Source organism: Nannospalax galili, unplaced genomic scaffold, assembly GCF_000622305.1.
Source record: "Nannospalax galili isolate Female #2095 unplaced genomic scaffold, S.galili_v1.0 scaffold559, whole genome shotgun sequence".
In the NCBI taxonomy this organism is placed as follows: Eukaryota; Metazoa; Chordata; class Mammalia; order Rodentia; family Spalacidae; genus Nannospalax; species Nannospalax galili.
In genome coordinates this window covers 3,328,664-3,342,825 of record NW_008343479.1, presented here as the reverse complement: position 1 = coordinate 3,342,825, position 14,162 = coordinate 3,328,664, and positions in this window count along the sequence as shown.

Genomic DNA, 14,162 nt, shown 5'->3' with positions numbered 1-14,162 from the left:
TCTGGTGGAATTTCAAGCCTGTGTTAGTTACTGTTACCTTGCTGTGACCAAAAAACCTGAGCGAATGGCTTGCAAGAGGAAAGACATGCTGCCTTCCATCTCAGCGATTTCCTTAGATCTGTTGATTCTGTGCCGGGTGAGGGAAGAACACTGGAGAGGCTGTGCAGTTCACGGCCCACCAGAAGCATAGGGAAACAAGAAGGTATGAGAGAGACCAGATACAGCCTTCAGCACCATGCCTGCACTGAGCTGCTTCCCCCAGCTGGATTCTGCCTCCTGAACTTCCCAGAATTTCCAAAACAAGCATTTAGCTGAGGAGAATAGTCAAAGCACAGTAACTGTCCAAGGAGAAATAAGTGTTCCCAAAGGTTCAGCAATGGTTTCGCACAACCTCTTGGTCTCAGAAAAATTAATCCATTAAATTACTATTTACCCCTGGATATCTGGCACATAGTACCTGTCCACAAGATTGTCACTGACCCAAAAGAAGAAATGATTTAGAAACATTTTTAAAGTTACCTAAAAGAAACAAAAATAGAACTCTTTGATTTAGTATTCATTCATTCAACACACAGCACTATTTTCTTGCCTTGTACACTTACTAAGCACTTATAGATTACCTACAAAGTAGAAGGCACAATCAATCATAATGACTTTAGATATATTAGTTCACTTAACCCTCATAACAACCTCAGGGGGTGCTTTTAGAAGACAGAAAAAAAAATCAAATAATTTGGGCAATGCTATAAACCTAAAAATGAAAAATGCAAACTAAGGACCCGGTTGTTAGTACTGACTTCTGTACCAGTTCTTGTTCTACCCAGAAGCCAGATAGAGTGATGGTAATGCAGAATTAGACCAGATGTTGCCCTGGACTTTGAGGAGCTACACATAATGAAGATAGAAGGCATGCTGACCAATAATCATACTATATTATCATTGAAGTCTACATAAATAGTACAAATTAAAAGTACTGGTTAAGCAGTGCTATGTGTTCATACAACAAAACATGTTAGTACACAATTACTATATTATAGATATATTTCTGAGAAAATGACTTAGAGTAAAATTAATAAAATAGGTAAAAGACATATAGACATTAATTGAAAAGAATGTGGAAAACATTGATATGTTAGGATTATGGAGTATTATCATTAGTTCTGATTATGGATTTAATACAGTGTAGAATTGTCTGGTAAAGGAGTCTTAATGAAGAATGTCTAGATTTGGTTGGCCTGTGGGCATGCCTGTGAGGGGTTTTCTTAATTGGGTTAATTGAAGTGGGAAGACTCACTCTGAATATGGGAAACACTATTTCATGGACTGAGCCCTGAACTGAATGAAAAGGAGAGAGCTAGTCGTGCACTAATATGCACACACGAATCCATTGCTCTCTGCTCTTGGCTGTGATGTAGTGTGACCAGGACTTTCAAGCTTCTGCTGCTGTGACTACCCTGCCAAGGTTGGCTGTAGCCAGCTAAATAAGCCCTCTCTCCCTTAAGTTGTTCTGGTCAGGGTGCTTTTGTCGCACCAACAGAAAGGAAACTAGACAGTCATCATCTTTCCTTTTAAGATTCATTTTACTATCAAAAATTATTACTCCATGGTCAAGGTCTCTAATGACCTCCACAGTGGCCAATCTTCAATCTTCGTCATGCTTGACCTCCTAAGCAGCATTAGACAGATTTGATCCACAGAGCCTTCCCCTCGTCCCTTCTTTTCACCTGTCCTGTATGCCACTCCATGTGGACCACTCCACGGGACAGCTGTCTCTGAAGGCAGGAACACTCCAGATCTCAGTCTGTGGGATGATTTTATTCCCTCTTTCGAGCATCTTATCCAAACATGTAGGTTTCTAAACTATCTATGTGAGAATGACCTGAAAACTTAAATCTACAGCCCAAACCACAGACCGAACATGTGGTGCTTGTGTCCTTCATACTCCTTCCTGGTATTTTATGTGTATCTCCATTTTACATATTCAGGGTCAAGCTCATGTTTTCTACCCTTCACAAAATCTCCATTTTCATGGCTTTGTAAATAAATACCAACATTTTATCCAGTTGTTTGGGACGAAAAGGCAGAGTCATCCATCCCTGTCCCCTTGTTCATATGCATTCCAACCACAGATCTCACCTTTCTAATGTAGTCAACATATATCTAGACACTGAACACAACTCCTCTAGCATAAGCAACCTGCCCAACTTTTGAACATCTCTTCCCTCACTACTCAGTCTGCTTAAACTCTGAAAGAATCTATAGAAAGAATAGAATAGAAAGAATCTATTTCCCACACCTGAGAGACCATTACAAGTGAAAATCAGAACAAATACAGGGCTGCTGGTTGAGGGAATAGTTTCTGAAGCTAGACTTCCTGTGTCTAATTTCAAATTATGTAACACATTAACATACCATACCATGTTACATTGCTTCAGTTTTGCTCTGTAAAACAGGAAGAATAATAGCTTTATCGTAATTCTGTTTTGAGAGTAAATAGTATATGTAAATAAAACTCTTAAAACATGAATTGATGCTAGAAATGTTATGTAAATATATGTAAATAAGATGGAGCTGGGGAAATAGCTCAGTGTTAGGAGATTTGCCTAGTATGTATAAGGCTCTAGGTTCAAACACCAGTACCACAGGAAATAAAAAGAAACATACCGTGCTCGCTTTCAGTGCTCCATTATGAATTTGTCCTCACAATTGGGCAAACTTGCAGAGTCCTTCCCATGGTCTGTATGACCTGCCATCGTTCAGTACCGTGCTCTCTAAGTCAGCCATCCTCTGCTCCATGCACTTGTTCAAGCCCACTAGCATGCTCTCTACCCCAGAATTTAGCACCTTCTGTTCCCCTTCTTGGAGTATTGTTCCTTCACCATGTCCCAGCCACATCTTCCTGCTCTACTCAGCTGACACCCCGTTAAAACCTTTTCTGACAATCACATGAAATCCCTTCATTCTTTATCTTACCTGGGTCGGGGTTTATTTTTGTAGCATGCCTTTCTAACTAGAATGCAAGCTTTATAAGGGCAACATGATGCCTTCCTATCAAATAGGCAATGCTTTTGCACAAGCTGTCATATTTAATGAATATCTGTTGAAGTATAAATCCAGCACAGATCTTTCTCTTTTACTGTTTTTATCACATTTATTTATTTATATTTCTTTCTTTATTTATTTATTTACTGTGTCCATGTGATTGTAGGGGAGGTGTGCATAGCACAACCACCTTTACCCGCTGAACCATCTCACTGGCCCCAGTCCAAAACTTTTATGATTAAGCATGAGATTTATTATGTGACAAATTTATTGCCCTCCATTTTTTACTTACATTTGGGAATGTCAAAATATAGAAGGAGAGGAAAAAAAGCAACAGCTAGCAGTCTGGACTACATGCAAAGGATGTAGGCATTTCACATTGTGGTTTTGGATGAAGGCAAAGGGCAGGACTGAACCAAGAGGGAAAATTCTATGAAAAAGAAAAAAAATTAACTATGTCAACTTCTATATTTTTATGTTCCCACCTTTCCTATCTCTTGGTTCTCCCCTTTCCCGTGGCTTCCGGGGCCCTGATGCCATACCCATTCTCTTAGGGGCAGTGGCCCCCTGTGGTTCTCAGTACTGCCTTTCCCCATTCCTCCTGGGAATCTCCTTCTCCTTGGTGCCTATGCTCCTAATAAATGCCCCTCCCCTCAGTTTTGATTAGCTAAGTTTAGAAAAACAAGAAAACTAACCAATGGAATGTTAAGGTAGAGATTTCTAGAAACTCAACCTGTTTTGTCAGAAACAAATGCGCATTTGCCTAAACACATATACCTAATCATTGAAATTAAGGCTGTTTAAAATGCTGTGCTGTGCAGTGGGAGGCTTTCTTAGCCTCATCCCTTAGCAGTCAGTTACATGCAGTCTCTGGTATAAGGGGAGAAGAACTTCTGGATCCTATCCAGAGCTCCCTTCATAAGCATAAGAATGGACAGGGAGCCCAGGAACCACATGGAGCTGTCAAAGATGAACTCCACTGAACAGTAGTTAAGGCAGAGAAGCAGATTTGTTCAGTTACTACTGACAGTAGCGGAAAGAACCAAGCTCTATTCCTTTATGTGCAGGTGTATTTTAAAGGTAGTGTAAAGCAGGGGAGAGGACAGATGTTCAACAGAGGAGAAGAGAGCTATTGAAGAGTGGTGGTGGTCAGGACTGGGGAATGGCTCAAAAGGTTCTTGCTACTATGACTGACGACCTGCGTTCAATACCCAGGACACACATGGTGGAAAGAGAGGACTGATGCTCACAGGCTGTCCTCTGCCCTCTACAACAGGCCTGGCACATGTGCAACCACAAACATCTACATATGCACACACAAAAAATAAGTAAATAAATGTAATTAAAATGTTTTATTTTTCCAGAATCGTTGTCTGTGTGAATGCCAATACGTGGGTGGTGGCTGTTAGCAAGCAAAATCTGGCCTGATACAGAGACTGGGAGATAGGCTCTGTTTTTCCGGATGACTGCATCTTAAGAGGAACAATCCCAAGTCATTGAGAAACATTGCTGAGCGGTAAAAGACACACAGTCACAATTTTCAGCAAATTTTAGTAAATGTCTTAAGGGAATCTGGAGCCTACCATCATGACCTGGCTAGGCCAAAATGCCAATTTTCCAAGGAGTCACAGTTTTTCTGAGAAAGAAGTTTAATGGTGTTTAGGCTCATCATAGGACCACTGCTTGGGCTACCATAAGCCATGCTAAGGATTGGTCATGAGTCTTAGTGCAGCGCATTGCTGGAGCCGAGATCTGCAGTCCTTTGAGGTCAGAAGGTTCCCTCACAGCCATCCAGAGCTTCCTGTGCTTCTGCTTCTATTGTACTGTTTTCTCCTTCCTTGAGTGCCGGTCTTCCTAGTGACATTCCTTGAGTGCCACCAAATGGCCTGCCTGTCAGTGGCAAGGTGACAGTTAAAGGCAGGTTTTCCAAAAGAGCCTGAGTGTGTTTGGTCTGTGGCCTAAGGCTCCTGGCTACTGCTAGAAAAGACCTAATTTTTCTCCTTGCATTTCTCTCCTAAGCAAGAACATTGAAGAAAGGTCAGGATTTTAATAAAGTCTTGGAGGATGGTTATTATACAATGTTGACACTTTACAACAGCAGGAAATTTAAAGGCAAGAACTTTGCATGCAAAGAAGGAAAACTTTCCTATTACCCTTCTAGCTTGGCCTTGTAAGTAGTTAACAATTCAACCAACTTTTAGCCTCCAAAACCTAGCCTATATTAAAATCAAGCTCTTCATACAGATATTGTCCCCTGCATTATCCCACATGCAAAACCATTGCAATATACTTGAAGGCAGACTCGTTCTAAATTGATTACCATCTCGTGAATAACAACCAGTCAGTGCCACTTAAAATGCTGTGGATGTTTGTTCTGCAGCACTGTGAGGGGATGGTGCTATCAAACCCTATTTTGGCTTTCTGTTTACAACAGGGAGACTGAATGATCCTCCCACCGAGGCATTTGTAATATTCATTCCCAGAGGAGCATCTTCTAATGAACATATGGGAATCAGAGATTCTTATTGGATTTCTTCTCTGACTCCAGTTTTAAGGAATTCATTTTATCATTCATTCATTCAAGCATCTGTTGAACACCTGAGCTATGAGCCAACAGTGAACAACGCTGAGATAGAATAGAAATGGTTTCTTCATAATAGGAGAGAAGACAAAAAGACACAATGTTTACAAGGATCTTAGAATAAAAGAATTAAACACCTCTCCACTCTAGGGAGTAGAGTAGTCAGCATTCAACATGTGGCATTTCCTTGGAAGATGTATAATTTCTACACCTTGTGTTGTTAAACGGGTAGGAGTAATTTCTCCTACTTTTTAGTGAGGAAAAAGTACAGTCAGAGAAGCTGGTTTATCACACAGCTTGTTGAAGTAAATCCCAAGTCTAACAGATACTGAAGGTGAAACTTCTTTGAAACACACTAAGACCCTGGAGAAAGTTCAAATCAAGTGTTCTTGTTATGCTGAGGAAGTAAAATGGCTTCTGTAGAGGTCAAGGAAAGAAACAGTATTATTTCCAGATAGAATTAGGCAAAGATGGAATTGTATTTATGGGGATCTGGCTGGGAATAGTAGCACTATTATAATCTCAACACTTGAGAGGAAAAAAGTAAGGAAGACAAAATAAAGAAAGTAAAGAAATATAGATAGATTAGATTAGATAGATAGACAGATGATAGATAGATAGATAGATAGATAGATAGATAGATGATGATAAATAAGTAGATAGATGATAGACAGATGATTGTTAGATAGATGATAATAGATAGATAGATGATAGATGATAGATAGATGATAGACGATAGATTAGATAGATTAAATAGATGATAGATAGATAGATAATAGATAGATGGTAGATAGATGATAGATAGAGAGATGATAGAGAGATAGATAAATAGATGATAGATAGACAGATAGATAGATCGATAGAGAGACAGACAGACAGATAGATAAATAGACAGATGATAGATGAAAGATAGATCATAGATAGATAGATAGATAGATAGATAGATAGATAGATAGATAGATAGATAGATAGAATGATAGATAGATAGATAGATAGATAGATAGATAGATAGATAGATAGATAGATAGATAGATTGGGCAAGACTGTGCCACACAGAGAGAGCAAAGAAAGTATTAATCTACTCAATTTCTATTTATTATAAAAATATAGCAGGTGAGGCATGATGTGGCCTGTCATCTGAGAACAATGGTATGATACTCCATGTAGCCTAGAGAAAACTGTTTTCTCATATCCCTGGGAGGTGCAAAGGACAAAAGCAACAGGAATCTTCTGCCTCTAACTAGAGAACATGTGGGAGGCAGTGGGAGAAAAGGCTGGGCAGCTGTGCTTGTTTGAGCTCTGGAAAAATAACAAAAGCATCATTTAGTAACTCTGAGAGGGAGAACTGTAGCTATTGCGCTAAGGTGCCATAATATTGGTTGATATCAAAGGAATTTGAAAGAAATTGTTACTCTACCTTTTGAGATAGATCTTTAAGCTTGTGGGTTTTATGCATCCTGTGTTATCATCAACATCAGCCCCATGAGTGAAGTACTTTATCCAATTTTAGAGATAAAAAATTATGAGGCTTAGGGAGGTAATACAGAAAGCTCAACATCTCAGAGCTGAGAGGAAACAAAGTTGGGTTTTAAAATCTGACTGAAGAATTTATTATTTTCTACTCTCTGCCTTGCTCAAAATGACAATCTAAAGAACTGCTGTGTTGATTTTTATTGCTTTAAATAAATATTTTAAAGTTCAAAACAAAGACAAAATGGCAATAATCATGTGTTTACACAATAACCCTTGACAGAGTAAACACAACCATGTAAACAGGGTCCACACCAAATGGACCATCATATAACCAACTACAGACTTTTTACGTGTTAATACAATGAATGATATGATGTATAATTTTACTTTCTATGATAGTATCTTCATTTCCCTCAGTGAAAACCATTTCCCCTTATAGTTTGAAGCATGTACACTCTATTCCTGGAAATTTGTGAGCTATTGAGTCATAACCTCCTTGGAAAAATGAACTAGTTGGTGAATGATGGCTTCCCTTTGGGGAACATATGTGTTCCCTTAGGTCAGAAGTTACCTTCATTAAGTACCAGCACTAGAGACCTACCTGTCAATGATCAGACCTGAGGAAAATCTAGTTGCCTAGGGATGCCAGAAAGCAAAATGAGAAACAGCAAAGAGACTTCTGCATCTAATTTTCAAAATGATCTATAATTAGCACACTGGTTGGTTGTGCCTTTAAAATTATAATGTATGAAAGTTAAACAGTCAGTTTGCTTAAATACAGAACCCCCGAAAAGATGAACAGAGTTGGTACTATCAAGAGTAGATGGAGCTTATACATATCTTCTGGTGTGTGGCCTCGGTTCCCCTTCATGTCAGCTGCTCATTTCTGTCTATCATTGACATAATCACCTCTGCTTTTGCAGTGTCTGACTCACCACCTTCAGACAGTCAACAGTCCTTATCAGTGTCCAAGTAAGTTATGAGTTTTTAATTTTTATTCCATCATTTTTCTATGCTTGTTTTATATTTAATGCATATAGACATCACATATTTAATAGTGACAGTCATGGAAGTACATGCCTATAATTCCAGCACTTGTGAGGCTGAGGCAAGAAGATCTGAGGTTGAAGTAACACCTTTTCTCCAAAATATAAATAATTAACAATAGTAATAAATATCAGACCTCTAGTCCTTAGGCCAAAGATTAGAGATTAAGAGCCTGCAGAATGCTGGTCCTTGGACAGGATGCCTATATTAAACTTCACCCACTCGGGGCTCAGGGACCATTGTGGAAGATTGTAAGAGCCAGGAAGGAGATGTATAACTATATGGAAATAAAGTCCTAAAAGCTCCTGGGACCCTGCTCATATGAACCTACAGCAATGATGTCAGCATACGCAAGACCCATGCAAACTCAAGCAAACAAAAATCCAGCATAGAACTGGAGAAATGGGCAGCAGGCCTCACTCTTAGTTGAAGAAATACTGGCAACTGATTACTGTTGGGTAAGGAAGAGCTGATCTTCCTAAAGTGAGGGACTCTAAGCTGACAAGACCTCAGTAGATGAACTTGTACTAAGGAACATCTGGGGACACTAGTATATTGCAATAAGCCTTAACACAAATGACAGAATGCATGAATTCCAGTTTGAGGGGGGCTATAGGAGGGTGCCAGTGGGGAAGGGGTATAAAGATTATTAAGATTGATAGAGATATTCTGTCTAAAATACACAAAAATTTAATAAAAATTTTAAAAAACACTCATACACATAAAATAAAAATAAGTAACTTAAAATATTAAAGCAAAAATCTTGAAACTGTTTAGTTAACATATAGATTTGATTGTTTATGTGATTTAATAAAAGTTTTAATGCAAAAAAAACTTGCTTTGATATTCAGATGGGTTATCACATAGAAATAAAGATTGAAGCAGTAATATAAATCATTTTCATTGTGTTCAATAGTTATGCTGTTGTGAAATAAACTTACAAAGAGAAATTCTGCCATGAAAACTATGTGTGGCAGTTTAGAAACACATCATACTTTGAACTAGAATGTGGCTTTCAGTTGAAAAGCCAGGAACGATGCTATGCAGATGATACTGGAGCTAAATATTGAAACAGACAAGATTTGTCAAGAGGAAAGGAGGGCAGGACACACAAACAGTAGGAAGGGCAGGGACAGGCCAAGTGGCATAGGCCTAGACAGCAAAATGACAGGAAATGACCTACTTTTCTTGATGAAATCACTGTCCCTGGGAGTAAACATAGAGGCTAGGAAAACCTGGTGAGACACGAGTCAAGGAAGCCTACCTATGCTAAGGCATTGCTTTCAGAAACTAAGGAGTGTCTCTAGAAGTAGGTAAATACAGGAAGATTGCTTGAGGTCACACAGTAATAAGAATTGGAGTATTTAGAGGCTCAGTGGGTAAGAACACCTGCTCTGAAAGCAGAGGATCTGAGTTTGGATCCCCAGTATCCATGTAAAAAGCCAGACATGCCTGCTTGTATATGTAACTCCAGCACGGGGTCGGGGGGTGGGGGTGGGGTGTGGAGACTCATTACTGATCAGTCACTCCAGCACAAATCGGAAGCTTCTGGTTCAGTCACAGATGGTCTCAAGGCAATAAGGTAGAGAGTGACAGAGGAGGACACCAACAACCTGGTCTGAATTCTGTGTGTGCACACATGGACATGTGCATCCATACACTCAACACACACACACACATGTGCCTCCACACACACACACACACACACACACACACACACACACACACACAAGAATTAGAGAACTTACAGTAAAATTCAGATTATCTGAAGTCAAAAGATCTTTCAATACCCCCATGGAAGAATACCTAAGCCAATCGTAGAATACTTAGTGATCTCCAGCCTTTTCTATAATGGCCTAAGTGTATGAACTGTGATTCTTTACAAGTGAAAGACAGGAGTGACTTTCATAATAAATTTTCCCCAGTAACTTCAAGACTTCTCAGGGCAGAGTTCAGTTGTGACTTACCAATGCAGAATGACAGTGTGCAGCAAGTTGGCACCAGGGAACACTGGGACTGCATTAGAAATCGCAGAGGGAATTTTAAATTGGCTGAATGCAATTACTGACTTTGGAATTTGGCCAAGGTCTTAAGATTTAATATCCCCTCTCATCCAGGTCCTTGTAAAGACCTCTGTGGTCAGAGACCTTAATTTTATTATTCCTGTAAAATTCATGGGACAGTAAAGCATTTTTAGCCTTCATTCCCACCCCACTCCAAACCAGAACCCTTTACTCTCTTTTCTTGGTCACAAAGCTCCCATTCGGCCTTGATTGCTGCTGCAGACGTCAGGACACTTTCATTGCCCCGAAGGCCATTTTATTTATTGGGGCTGTGTTTCCAAAAGATGTATTTCCCTTCACCAATATGTTCAGCTGGCCACATAATAGCATAGGCTGACATTTTGGTGACCACTCATGAGAGCAGCAGATTGTGTAAATTCCATTGCCTTAGCATGTCAATTTTGAGGTACCTTGAGAAAAATCTATAGAGGATGACCTTGTTCCAAAAAAGAATAATAGAAAATACACAGGAAGAAGCCAGCAGCACATCTCAAAACTTGGAAAGACTTGACAACAACTGTGTACAGAAACACAGTTTTAGACACCAAAAACTAAAACTATGACTAATATTTAAAATATACATAAAGACAATGCAGGGTATTTGAAAAGTGATTAGACAAATATCCAAATTTAAATAGTTTAATAAGCAAATATGTGGTCAAATGATAAATAAACACAAGAAAGTAGTCAAGTCAAAGTTCAAAGCAGCACTCTACAATTCTGCACATAACCAAAGGCAAACCGACTACCGAGAATATTTTTTTCATGTGTTATAGAAAAAACTTTAATTTTTAAAATGTATTTATTTTTCTATTTTAATTTAATTTGTATGCATTTCATGCAATACATCTTAATCATATTTAAACCCCCTCCCTTATCTGCAACCCCCAAACCCCAATGCCAGATTTCATGCATTTTGTCACACATGTTAATGCTAGCAAGTCAAGTTTGTGTCCCCAGATGTCCCTTAAAATCTTTAATTTTACCAATGGAATTTTGGGATTCCTACTACATTATTGCATTTTCATAATGCTAAAGTTAATGCACAATTCTTTAAAGAAACAATTTGACAATTAATTCAAGATATTAAAAATGAAATTCCAATCCTGGAAATTTATATAAAGAAATGATTCATACAAAAGGAAATTTATCATATGGACATTCTTTTCAAAGAGCAGAACAAAAGCAAAGGTAATCCCAAGCTAATTAAAAAGAACTCTACACAACAAAAATACAAGTAACCTGATTAAATAATGAGGAAAGGATGCAAATAGATATTTATTCAAAGAAATATGCCCATGGTTAATAAGCATATAAATATCACTAGGGAAATGCAAATTAAAACCACAAGTGGAGACCATAGCATATCACACCCATTAGACTGGCTAATATGGAAGGAAGGAAGGGAGGGAGGGAGGGAGGGAAGAAAATCATGTGTTGTCACCAGTGTGAAGAAATTGGAACTTAGGCACTGAGGAGGAAATGAGGAGATTTTGTTTAATGAATATAGCTTTGTACTCAGTTTTGTAAAATGAAAAGTGTTCTGGACATTGGTCATATAAAACTGTGAATATACTTTAATGAGCACTTCAAAAGCAGTGCAAATAAAATACTTTAAAATACAGCAGGGAGTAAATTATGTGGTATATTTACATTTCTATGAGTTTTTAAAACAGCAATATAATTTGTGAGAAATTAAGAAAGCAGTTTGTGTATGGCGACTGAGGGGAGGGTGGCTGGGACTGAATCAAGGGTCTTGCACCTGCTAGGGATTTTCATTGCCCTGAGCTATACTCACAGCCCAGTCTAGTCACTTGGGGACATTGTTCAGTCATTAGAAATTACTTATATACAATATAATGAGTCGTACATTTAAAATTTAAAAGTAAAACCCTTGTATTTATAGCCATGCAGCCAAACATAAAATGAAAATGACAGATTAAAATGTATGACTATATGTAAACTCTGTGATGTTTTATTTACGTTATTCCACAGTAACGTTATGTGAAAAACAAATAAAATTGGTACTGTATCTCCCAATAGCTTTTCTCTTATGGGAAATGACTAAAAATAAATATTCTTCCTTCCCATAGAAAAGTGAACAAATAATTTGTTACATGTTTGAAAAGTAAAAATCTAGTAGTTAGTGTAAAAAGGAAACAATAAACTGAAAAGTTAACCATAAACCATTAGCCATATAAAAATCTCAGGATACAAAAACCTGTTATTTATCATTTTTGTTTTTAGTTTTGATTCATTTTTAATAAGTTAATAACATTTTACTGAAAAGATTTTTGCCTTTTAGATGTTTGGTTAGTAATTTTCTTTATGGATATGCATTATAGCTAGTACTATAGAAATTTTCTATTGGCATTATTTACTATGTTTTAATGGGCATTGTATATGTAATATGTAATTTCCAAAAGTAATTTTCTAAAGATATTAGTATTAGTTGTAACCATTCAATAAATGAACAGTTTTTTTCTTTATTAAGTAATTCTGATATATTTAATTATGGTCGTGACTCTCTTTGTTTCTGAGTAGCTATTAATTCACCTCAATTTTCTGTGTGTAAAAATGAAGTAAGATCATGCATCTGCACCACTGTGTACATTTCCAACAGTGACTATCTATCTTCATGTGAAGATACAATATATGAGATCATAGGAGATGGCCCTATTTGACAGTACATTTTAATGAAAAGTTCTGCTGAGTATCATATGACCAGGAAAAAGAAAGGATGAGGGGAGCAGTGGAAGCTCCTCAAAGATAGGCTGTGGGGGATCTGGATGGGGAAATGTTTGTTTGTTTGTTTGCTGGTTGGTTGGTTGGTTGGTTGGTTGGTTTTGAGACAGGGTCTCCCTGTATCCTCAGCTGTCCTGGAACTCACTATGTTAAACCAGGCTGGCTTTGAACTCACAGAAATCCACCTGCCTTTGCCTCCCAAGTGCTGGGATTAAAGGCATGAGCCATCATGCCCAGTTGGATGGGGAGTTTTAAAAGGGCAAGGAAAATAAGAGGAAGGCCTGCTCTCCTCAGGCGCACTGCACTCAGTCCTTCCTAACATTGGCACATAATCTGGTCTTCTGGCCTGGGTAGTATTTTGAAGCTCCTGACTGATCAATTAAATAGTTTCTCTCTTTTTTTTCCAGTTTATTATTTATTTAATAACCACATACTTAGAAGAAGCATTTCATTACAACAGCATTGACATATTCGATAACAGTTTTCTCATCTAAGATATATCTCTTTCAAAATTGACTGTAAATTTTTAGGTTCACAGTTGAATTAATACAGTTATACAATATTGAACTCTGTATAAAGCCCATAAGACATAAAATTGAATGAGGTTTTAACCTTTAAGAAACATCTGCATTTCATTTTAAAATATATTGTTTCATACAGAAAACAATATCATTTTTAATGCTACCAACACTTAGATGTTTGCATATGCATCTCTAATCTCTATGTACCTGAGTATTACTAGTCAGAGTCGGTTACTTTCTGAGATCCTTGGCACCTGAGCATGGATATAAGGTCATCAGGTAGATTTTAATGGTAGTATTTTTCACCTCTACTAATTAACATGAAGCAAATTTTTATGCTTCTTCCTCAAATATAACAAATTTTTTATTTGTTGATTTTTTGTGTTTTTCATACAGAACATCACAAACAATCTTATTCATCTACATACCCACATCCCAAATGACAGCCCCCATAAACTTTCCCCCCTCCATGGACCCGTATACTTTGTCATCCCTGTTATTGTCCACTGTGTTGTTGGTGCCCCCAGCCATTTCCCAGTGCTCTGGCACATGTATCTCTAATCTCTGTGTATCTGATTATTACTAGTCTTAATCATTTGCACTCAGATCTAAGCATGGATATAAAGTCATAAGGTAGATTTCAATGGTAATGTTTTTCTAATTAGTTTCTCTCTCTCTCTCCCTTTCTCT